At 44.8% G+C, this 10,374-nt stretch overlaps 1 long non-coding RNA gene across 1 annotated transcript; it reads left to right on the plus strand.

The window, feature by feature from the left end:
- The first annotated feature begins 8,219 nt into the window (after nucleotides 1–8,219).
- Nucleotides 8,220–9,182, plus strand: LOC148685691 (uncharacterized). Its single transcript, XR_015950256.1, has 2 exons — nucleotides 8,220–8,470; nucleotides 8,917–9,182. It is a non-coding gene; the product is annotated as an uncharacterized LOC148685691 (long non-coding RNA).
- The last annotated feature ends 1,192 nt before the right edge of the window (nucleotides 9,183–10,374 follow it).

Below are 10,374 nucleotides of genomic sequence, written 5' to 3' on the forward strand. Positions count from 1 at the left end.
TTCCATCCATATTTCTGTCCTGATCATAGTTATATAGTTAGGGAGCCAAATTCTCATCTGGGATAAACTGATGTAGACCTTGGAAACAGATTGCCCCATAAGGTGCCTAGTACATAAATGGCAGTAAGGTGGAGGAAACCTTGATTAAATTATTGATCAGCAACCACAGGTGAAAAAAGGCCCATAGGGAAAAATAAACCATGTTGATCTTACTCATGCCAGAGGATCATAAGGAATAGTTTGCTTTTCCCATATTCTAAAGTCTAGGCAAGGCTTCTAAGCAGGGCAAGTCTAAAACTGCTATTGAGCTAAAACATATCAGGAAAAAGTCCCTTGTCTTCAATGGAATAAGATCAAAGATAGTGTTTGATTCATTTCCCCTACAAATTCTAATGGTCATCTCTAAATCTGCTTATCTAAATCCAATTAGTAGCCACAGAGAAAAGAAATCTATTTTGCAGTCCTGCAGTGCGAGCAAACAGATTCAAGACTAAGCCCGCTGCATATGCTATGCATAGCAATAAATGTTTCCTTTCATGTGGTGATTCTTCCCTCTTAAGAGCCCTTCTGTACAATCATTCTCCTCTGCAGTACACAACATAAATATGCACTTGTTTCTCATTTCACAAAGTCCACATATCTTAGCGCAAGGCTTCACTTCAGTTGTGAAGATGTTGCATTTTCTCGGTAATCAAACTGCAGTATTTGAAAATGCCATTTTTTTCTGCCTGACATTATACCCATTTGCCTGGTTTGCCCGTCACATTAAACCATAGCTAAAATAAATGATAGTTTAAGGTGTACAGACAACATGCTGGTGCACGTTGCTGCTCCTGCTGTTGGGAAACAAGTTGTGGTTTGGCTTACCATGTTACCAGAGCACAGACTTGTGAACCCATCTCTTCCAAGCAACGGCAACCATTCCACCCAGCTGGAGCAGGAGAGATGGGAAACAGGTCCATCTCATCAGTGCTGTTGAAACACCAACTCCATTTGGCCCCTATTCTCCCTGAACGGTTTCTATAAGAGCAATGTAACTTTAAGAGCTGAGTTTGTCAGTTTCCCTCTTCCCTCCTCATCCCCTTTTTCCTTTTATGTTGTGGCAGCCTGGGGACTTTGTTTGTTATTAATATTGCTTAAGCTATTCTGGGGTCTCTTTTGGCTGAAGAGCGAGGTTAATATTTTTTTTAAATAAACAACTACAGTGGTACCTCGGTTTATGAACACAATTGGTTCCGGAAGTCTGTTCATAAACTGAAGCGTTCATAAACTGAAGCGAACTTTCCCATTGAAAGTAATGGAAAGTGAATTAATCCGTTCCAGATGGGTCCGCGGCGTTCGTAAACCGAAAATTCGTAAACCGAGGTGTTCATAAGCCGAGGTTCCACTGTAATTAATAAAATATATAAGTAGAGAGAATCCAGTCAGACTTCACCAATTCCAGGCCAGGTGGAAAGTACTGGCGATACAAGAGCAATGACGAGAGCAGTGGGAACCAGTTGTACTGGGCTAGGACTTGAAAGACCAAGATTCAAATCCCCACTCAGCCATACAGTTCGCCAGGTGACTTTGAGCCAATCACTGCTTCCCAGCTCAACCTACCTCACAGAGTTGTGAGGTTAAATTGCATGGGCGTAGGCAGGGGGGCAGGAGGGGGCAGCTGCCCCCCCAGAAGCAAAAAAATTAATGTATTTTACAGACCATAACCAGCACTTTTCCCCTCCAAAAACTGAAGTGGAAAGGGCTTTGCTTTAGCAAGAGCAGCTAAGTCTCCGCTTGCTGGGGGGGCGGAAACACAGCAGTAACAAAAACACATCAAATAAATAAAGCAAAGTGGCTACCAGTAGTTAAGCAGTTAAGACAATGGAGCATATATCCCCAGGCAAGATTCGATAGCTGACCATTTCACCCTATTGTTCTTAAGTGGGAGTTGTTAATGAGCATTCAGGAGCATTAAGAGTTCTATTGGCAATTTAATGAGGGTGCAGACTCAGAGGATTCAATTTGACTAAGGTGGCTCTGCAAGGCTAAAAAGAAGTGAATAAGAAAGGGGGGAGGCTGTAGCTTTGACAGACACAGTGATGCTTATAAAAAGCATTGGTGTTCCAGTCTGCCCCTCCTCCTGCATCTGTATACTGTAAATCAGGGGTGGCCACCTCCCAAGAGACTCTGATCTACTCAGAGTTTAAAACTGGGGGTGATCTACCCCCTTTTGGGGGGTTCAGGTCAAAGCTGTGGAGTTTTTTTAAGGAAGGGAAGCCCTGTTTTGGGGGGTTTAGGTCAAACTTGTTGAGCTTCTTTTAGGAGGGAGGGAGGCCCATTTTTTGTTTAGGGCTTCAGGTCATAGTTCAACTTTTTTTAGGGAGGAGGAAAATTTTGGGTGAGCTTTTTTTAGGGGTGCCAGTGACCTACCAGTGATCTACCACAGACATCCAGTGATCTACTGGTAGATCACAATCTACCTGTTGGACGTGCCTGCTGTAAATCAAGCAGAGAGAAAGCTGCTTACAAGGCTCCTGTACATGCAGAGTTCCAGCATCACAGCGTCACCCAGAGGCACCCACAAATATGAGTTATCCCTCTCTCTATTTCTTCCTTCCTTCCCTCCCTCTTCCATCCTTAATAAAATACAGGGGGGGCAGATAAGCCCCACATAGAAAGCCCATCAACATGGGGGGATGACTCTTTCAAATACGGTATTTACCAGTAATTGGGGGGGGGGAGGCACCTAGGCCTCTAGGAGTTGGCTGCTATGCCTAGGAGTAGGACAATTCAAGAAAGCAGAACGATGCATATGGTATGGTAATATATCAATAGAATCGTAGAATTGTAGTCGGAAGGGACCACAAGGGTCATCTAGTCCAACCCGCTGCAATGCAGGATTTTTTCCTAAGGTGGGGCTTGAACCATGGTTGAAATATTATGCTGATATGCAGCAACGCCTCGGAGCCGTCGTGGCTGCGGCCATGCCTTGCCCCTCCCTCGCCCGCCCTTCCACCCCCTCTCGCCTGCCCGACCCTCCTGTCCTCTTGCTGCAGAGTTCCAGCATCACAGCGTCATCCAGAGACACCCACAAATATGAGTTATCTCTCTCTCTATTTCTTCCTTCCTTCCCTCCCTCTTCCATCCTTAATAAAATACGGGGGGGGCAGATAAGCCCCACATAGAAAGCCCATCAACATGGGGGGATGACTCTTTCAAATACGGTATTTACCAGTAATTGGGGGGGGGGGAGGCACCTAGGCCTCTAGGAGTTGGCTGCTATGCCTAGGAGTAGGACAATTCAAGAAAGCAGAATGATGCATATGCTATGGTAATATATCAATAGAATCATAGAATTGTAGTCGGAAGGGACCACAAGGGTCATCTAGTCCAACCCCCTGCAATGCAGGATTTTTTTCCTAAGGTGGGGCTTGAACCATGGTTGAAATATTATGCTGATATGCAGCAACGCCTCGGAGCCGTCGTGGCTGCGGCCGTGTCTTGCCTCGCCCTCGCCCGCCCTGCCACCCCCTCTCGCCTGCCCGACCCTCCCGTCCTCTCCAGCCAAGCAGGGTAGCCGCCAACGCTACCAGCCCCAGAAGCACAAGGTGGCCGCTGCCGCCGCCGCCACGATATCATCAGGCCCGCTGGCCCTTTAGCCCCGCCCACTTCATGGCCCCTCCCCTTCCATGCCTTGGCCCCGCCCCTGAACGACCCTGGCTTGCCCCCCCCCAGTTTTGATCCTGGCTACGCCCCTGTTAAATTGGGAGGAGGGGGAGAGCTTGGAGGAAAGATGAGCCTAAATGTAATAAATAAATACTGTACATATGAATGAATAAATACAACATCCCTCAGTTTTGCAGTCTCGATCAAATCGCATACACTTTCATTCTGTGGAAAGTCCCTCAGAAACCTCCCTGGGCTCCTTCACTTAGTTTGCAGCATTGCACCTACAATGGGTGATAGAGAAGGCAGAGAAATCTCAACCTAGGTACCGGGGGGGGGGGGGATAGTTATTGCTTTCCCAATCCATTAGGAGAAAGGAAGTGAAAATGCAGATATGTGTCATTCCAAGGTATTTATAGAATAAGCGGCCATCCTGAGCCAAACAGCTATTTTTTGCTGATGAGATCCTTGCCTGCCAGATGCAACGCTCACATCCTACTGTATTAAAATGATTGGTGTGAAACTGTATTTCACAAGGGATAAAGCTATTTGCTTGTCACATATCCGGCCCCTCACAAGAGGCTCTTTCATCTCTAGAGGTTTCCCAGCGTGTATTTAACTGTCACCAGGAATTCTGGTAGCAAATAATTTTGGCACAGAATGGTTGCAGCAAGCTCCTCAATATGTCATTGTCAGCGCTCTTTCCAGTCACTGAAATACCAGGAGTCCCATCTGTCTTTGTAATAAAGTAGATTATCTCCATGACATACAAACCAGTATCTCGCCCCCATCCTTTCCTACTCTGCTGTAAAAGGTTGTATGATGTCAAGATAGCCTAGCTCAATGAGGGAAAGATGATAATGTGATTAAGACTCAGATTCAAGGAAAGTGGGATTGGTTCCAATCTCAACCATATACATTTCTTGTATGACCTTAAACAAGGTCATTCCATGTCTTGAGTCTTGCCTGCAGACATGCGGACAAAGGCTGTGTGTTATATTAAGGTTCAGTGAGGTTAACTGAAAAGCACTCTTTTAAGATCAGCCCAGTCTCAAGTCTGACCCTACTGTTAGGCAGAGTGAGGCATCCACTTCAGGTGGCAAATACTGGTGGCATTAGTGGCAGCTCCTATCTCCAGCTGTTTCTCCTGAGCCCCCAGCTGTTCCCCTCTGTGGGAGGGCAGGAGCTGTGTGTGCATACAGCTTATTTTGCACCCCCTAAGCTGGGGTGCTGTGGAAGACAAACATTTTTCCAGCATGAAAGAAGGAATTAACTGCCAGTCAAGTGTGGTGTCCTTTCCTCTGGCAGCAAATGTCTTGGTCTAGCCCTCCCCAGTCTTCAGACTATCTCCTTCCCTCATTTCCCTTAGGCTATGGGAAAACACCTATTGCAGGCCTGTATTAACAGACCTGCGACATACATAGCTGCCAAGTTTCTCACTGAAAAATGCGGGATCAGAAGTGGCGCGGCACCGGACGTCACTTCTACGCATGTCTGGACATGCGTAGAAGCGACTTCCAGTGCTGCTCTACCCGATTTTCAGTGCCCGGGCATGGGCGGAACGGCACCGGAAGTTGCTTCTACGCATGTCCGGACATGCGTAGAAGCGACTTCCGGTGCGGCGCTACCCATGTCTGGGCACCGGAAATCGGGCAGCACCAGGACCCAAAATGGAACCTCCCTGGCAGGTAGGAAATCCGGGGGATTTACGGGATTTTTCCCAATCTGGGCTGCCAGCGGGAAACAGTTTAAAATATGGGGGTTTCCCGTGAAAAACGGGAGACTTGGCAGCTATGGGGATATAAAATGGTTGAGTAAACCAATATGCCTGACATTTGACATTTATGCAGTGGGAGCCTGAATGAAGGGTTGACACTGCCCATTATCTGCCAAGTTAAAGGTGGCAACATTTTATGGAACTACTGGTAGATAGATTATTGGTCTGAATTCATGTGTGGAAACTTATCATCTTTTTAACATCATGTGAAGAACCTCACAGCCAGATGGACAGAGATCATCAGCTTTGAATTCTACTAGATTAGTGGTTATTTTTGCTACACCTAAGGCTTCATAATGGTTAAAGATTTCCTGATAAATCATGTCTGCTTACTAAACCTTCTGGCTGCAATTAAAGCTTTCCTCAATTTATATGGTCTTTTTCCTTTTAGATCTCTGCCTTGAGCCATGCAGTTAAGCAAACAGGGAAAGGAATGAACATTTAGGCTTTGTATAGTTTCCACAAAAAAATGTTTTCAAGGATATAAAGTATTTGTTCTGATGAGAATCTCATGAACACAAGCATGGCTGGGTGAAATTTAGAAAGACTACAAACGTTCCAGAATATATTTCCATTCCCTCAAGAACTGGATTACTGCTTTGTCAGAAAAAAAAATGGCAATGGGCTGAAAATATGCACACTTATTTTTAATTAGTGTTACAAAAACTGCCGATATGATAAAAAGCAGCAGAGTCTGTTAAAGCAAAGCTGGCAGGTGTGAAGCTGAGACAGCTCTTATTGTGAGAACAGCAAGGCAGCAGGTGTGAGGCAGATCTGCGTTTGAAAGGATGTTGAATGAAGATTCATAACACATTAGACAAACTAGAACAATTAAAAGCGATGATGTTTGTGAAGGCCCCCCAACTCTCTCACTCAAAATAAAGCTCTCCATTTTTAGCTGTTTAAGCGCATCTTGGCTTTACAAACTCCCTAAAGCGGCTGAAAATGCACCTCACTTTCTTCCTGTGCCAAAGAACTTTTTAATACCTTGAAAACTGTGAGGTAGGCTTAGCCACATTCACACCATATATTTAAAGCACTATGATACCCCCTAGGGTTGCCAGACTCAATAGAGGACAGGGCTTCTGTGCCTTTAATTGCCCTGCTCTCTTTTGAGTCTGGAAACCTTAAAGAGAAACCAGCAGACCCTTTGTTTAATTTCCAAGCAAAGGGTCTGCTGGTTTCTCTTTAAGGTTTCCAGACTCAAAAGAGAGCAGGGCAATTAAAGGCACAGATGTCCTGTCCTCTATTGAGTCTGGCAACCCTAATACCACCTCAAACTGCCATGGAATCCATAGCTGCCAAGTTTTCCCTTTTCTCACGAGGAAGCCTATTCAGCATAAGGGAATTTCCCTTAAAAAAAGGGAGAACTTGGCAGCTATGATGGAATCCCCCAAAGAATGCTGGGAGCTGTAGTTTGTTAAAGGTGCTGAGAGTTGTTAGGAGACACTTATTCCCCTCCCAGAGTGGTTTAACAATCAATCCCTCTTCCCAGGCAACTCTGGAAATTGTAGCTCTAGGAGTCTCCTAACAACTCTCAGCATCCATAACAAACTATAGCCCACGTCCCATAATTCTTTGGAGGAAGCAATGCAATTTGAAAGCAGTATCATGGCACTTTAAATGTGTGGTGTGAATGTGGGTTTAGACAAGTATCGATACTGTCCCAGCAGGCATATAACCCTGAGGAGTGTGTTTTTGCAGTACTGTGGGTTTAGGCCCTCCAGCACATATACAAAGTGTGGGGGCAAAGGTGACATAGAGATAGATGCCAGAAGACCTTTGGGCACAGAAGAGGATTACAGGGAAGGTACTGAGGGTATGTGGGCAAGTCTCTCGCTCTCTGGAGATCAGATGTTGGGCATTGGATATGCTTCACACTAGTAGAGTCAGTGTTCCTCGCCTCCGATTACACTGTTATAATAATAATAATAATAATAATAATAATAATAATAATAATATATTATTATTTATACCCGCCCATCTGGCTGGGTTTCCCCAGCCACTCTGGACGGCTTCCAACCGAACATTAAAAACTGAATATTAAAAACAGTACAGCATCAAACATTAAAAACTTCCCTAAACAGGGCTGCCTTCAGTTGTCTTCTAAAAGTAAAATAGTTGCTTATTGCCTTGACATCTGCTGGGAGGGCGTTCCACAAGGCGGGTGCCACTACCGAGAAGCATAGCTGCCAAGTTATCCCTTTTTTAAAGGGATTTTCCCTTATGCTGAATAGGCTTCCTCGCGAGAAAAGGGAAAACTTGGCAGCTATGCCGAGAAGGCCCTCTGTCTGGTTCCCTGTAACCTCACTTCTTGCAATGAGGGAACCCCTTGGTGCTGGATCTCAGTTTCCGGGCTGAATGATGGGGGTGGAGACGCTCCTTCAGGTATACAGGACCGAGGCCGTTTAGGGCTTTAAAGGTCAATACCAACACTTTGAATTGTGCTCGGAAACGTACTGGGAGCCAGTGTAGATCTCTCAGGACCGGTGTTATGTGGTCCTGGCGGCCACTCCCAGTCACTAGTCTAGCTGTTGCATTCTGGATTAATTGCAGTTTCCGGGTCACCTTCAGAGGTAGCCCCATGTAGAGCGCATTGCAGTAGTCCAAGTGGGAGATAACTAGAGCATGCACAACTCTGGCGAGACAGTCTGCGGGCAGGTAGGGTCTCAGCCTGCGTACCAGATGGAGCTGGTAGACAGCCGCCTTGGACACAGAATTAACCGGTGGCTCCATGGACAGCTATGAGTCCAAAATGACTCCCAGGCTGCGCACCTGGTCCTTCAGGGGCACAGTTACCCCATTCACTGTCCTTATATACTGGTAATTAAATAAAATATTACAAAAGCAAGCCCTGGTAAGTGCTGTCCCTGGAACTTCTCACCACCCAGGGAGGTGAGAAATGCATAATAGCCATGCTTTTTTTTCCCTAGGAAAAGGGGTGCAGTAACTCCCACCCAGAAGCGTCGGACACACAGCTCTGGACACCGTGCCTCTATGTAGCTGCCATTGTGCTACAACGAGGTGCCGGAACGCACCAAAGAGGTGAGTTCCAGTTCAAAAAAAGCCCTGCATAACAGTATCTACAAGTCAGTTGACAGCATTCTGTCAGACCAGTGGCTTCAGGAAATAGAATCCAGGCAGTACTAAGCAGCTAAAGGCAATAATGGCTAACCAAGGCTCCCACTGAGTTCTATGGAGCTAAGAATTGCTCAGTGATGAATTGTCCATCATTCTCCATCCACTGTGATGGATCATTCACTAGTAAAGTAAATAAAATAAGGTGGTAAGTCCCTATCTCCAAGGTGGAAGACAGGTGCTTATGGGGGTTAGGGTTAGGGTGGAAGACAGGTGCTTATGGGGGTCAAGAAACACTGAAAGAAGATTTGTAAATCCTAAGGTTTTCTTCTGCCTCAAAATACTATCTAATTTTTACTGCATGTGATAATCATTTGCAAAGCACCTTACATGTTGCATAAATTGCTTTGCAGTCTTTATTGTGCTGAACCTTAGAGCGAAATTTGGAGGAAGGTTGCCTAGTGTTATTCCCACTTTACAAAGAGAGAACTTAGTGAAAGGCAATGCCACCCAGTGAACTCATGGCTGAGATGGGATTGAACCCAGACTTCTGCATTTAATACTCGGTTCCATGTTTCTGCGGAAAACAACTATGAATTGGAAATAAACTGTTTTACCTGGCTCCAGACAGTGATTTTTAAGCCATAGCAGCCCTTTTAATTAAAAGCTTATCGGTTAATTGGTTTGACCTTACAGGCTGCTGTTCATTAAGAGAGGTCATCTCTGTACCCAATCAAGCCAAGTCTAAGCTTTTGCATGGCTCACTGCCTAGATTCATACCTGGGGATTCATACTTTTAACTTTACAACGTCAATTCTATTTTGTGGGCATCCAGCTAAAGTGAAGATTTTCCTACAATCCCCTTGTTAGGAGTTCTTTTATTCATTACAAAAACAGAGAATGGGAAAATTTAATGGGCAGGTCAAAAACATTTAAGAAAACATCGCTTAACAATTTCCCAGAACGTGTTATGTTTGATAACCCCATTTGTAGCTGTCAAAACAGATTGCTCATTATCATATTGCTAAATTAGTTGGTTTCTGCAAGTGTTACCTTTTATTTTCCAGTCGCCTTTGCAACAACTTATTTGACCTCTACAAGAGGTCTTACTGATGTTATTGACAAATCTAAAAAAATTCTAACTGGAAGCTAATGCCCCAAAAGAGGTTTGTTCCGTGATAATCTTTGTACTTTCCTTCCATTAAACTGGTGGTGCAATATTTGTTTAGGTCCAGAGGTGTTCATACTATGAGGCAAACTCAAGTGGTCACCTCAGGTAGCTAGTCTGGGAGGTCATGGCAGTAAATTGTTAGTGTATTACTCTGCATGTACACCATACATTCCCCCCTCCAAGAATCTTGGGAACTATGGTTTGTTAAGAGTCCTGGGAATTGTAGCTCTGTGATGAGGTCAACTACAGTTTCTAGGATTTTGGAAGTAGGAGAATGTGCTTTAAATATGTTTTAAATGTATGGTGTTTATGCAGTCTTACTGTTCGTTTTTATTCTTAATTTTTTGCCAGAGTGAGGGAGAAGAGTTTGCAGGACTTTCCGTCCTAGTGCCAAAACAACTTAGGTACTATGCACCTTCACTTGCTGCTCGGCCTCAGGCAGCAAAACGTCTTAGCCTACCTTGTTCAGGTTCTACAAGCACCGTGAGAGAGTTTCTACCATGACAAAACAGATGGAGGGCAGCCCTATTAAAGATAGTTGACCTTCATTTCTACAAGGGGAAGCTATCCTAATGGCAGACTGGACTGGCAATCGCTGTCTCCTGGATTGATCAAAGGAAGGCGTTTAACTACACCATCCTATAGATGTTAACTCTAAAGGCATTCGATTATTAAATAATCTGTCTTTCTGTCTACAAAC

Source organism: Zootoca vivipara, chromosome 5, assembly GCF_965207765.1.
Source record: "Zootoca vivipara chromosome 5, rZooViv2.hap1.1, whole genome shotgun sequence".
NCBI lineage: Eukaryota > Metazoa > Chordata > Lepidosauria > Squamata > Lacertidae > Zootoca > Zootoca vivipara.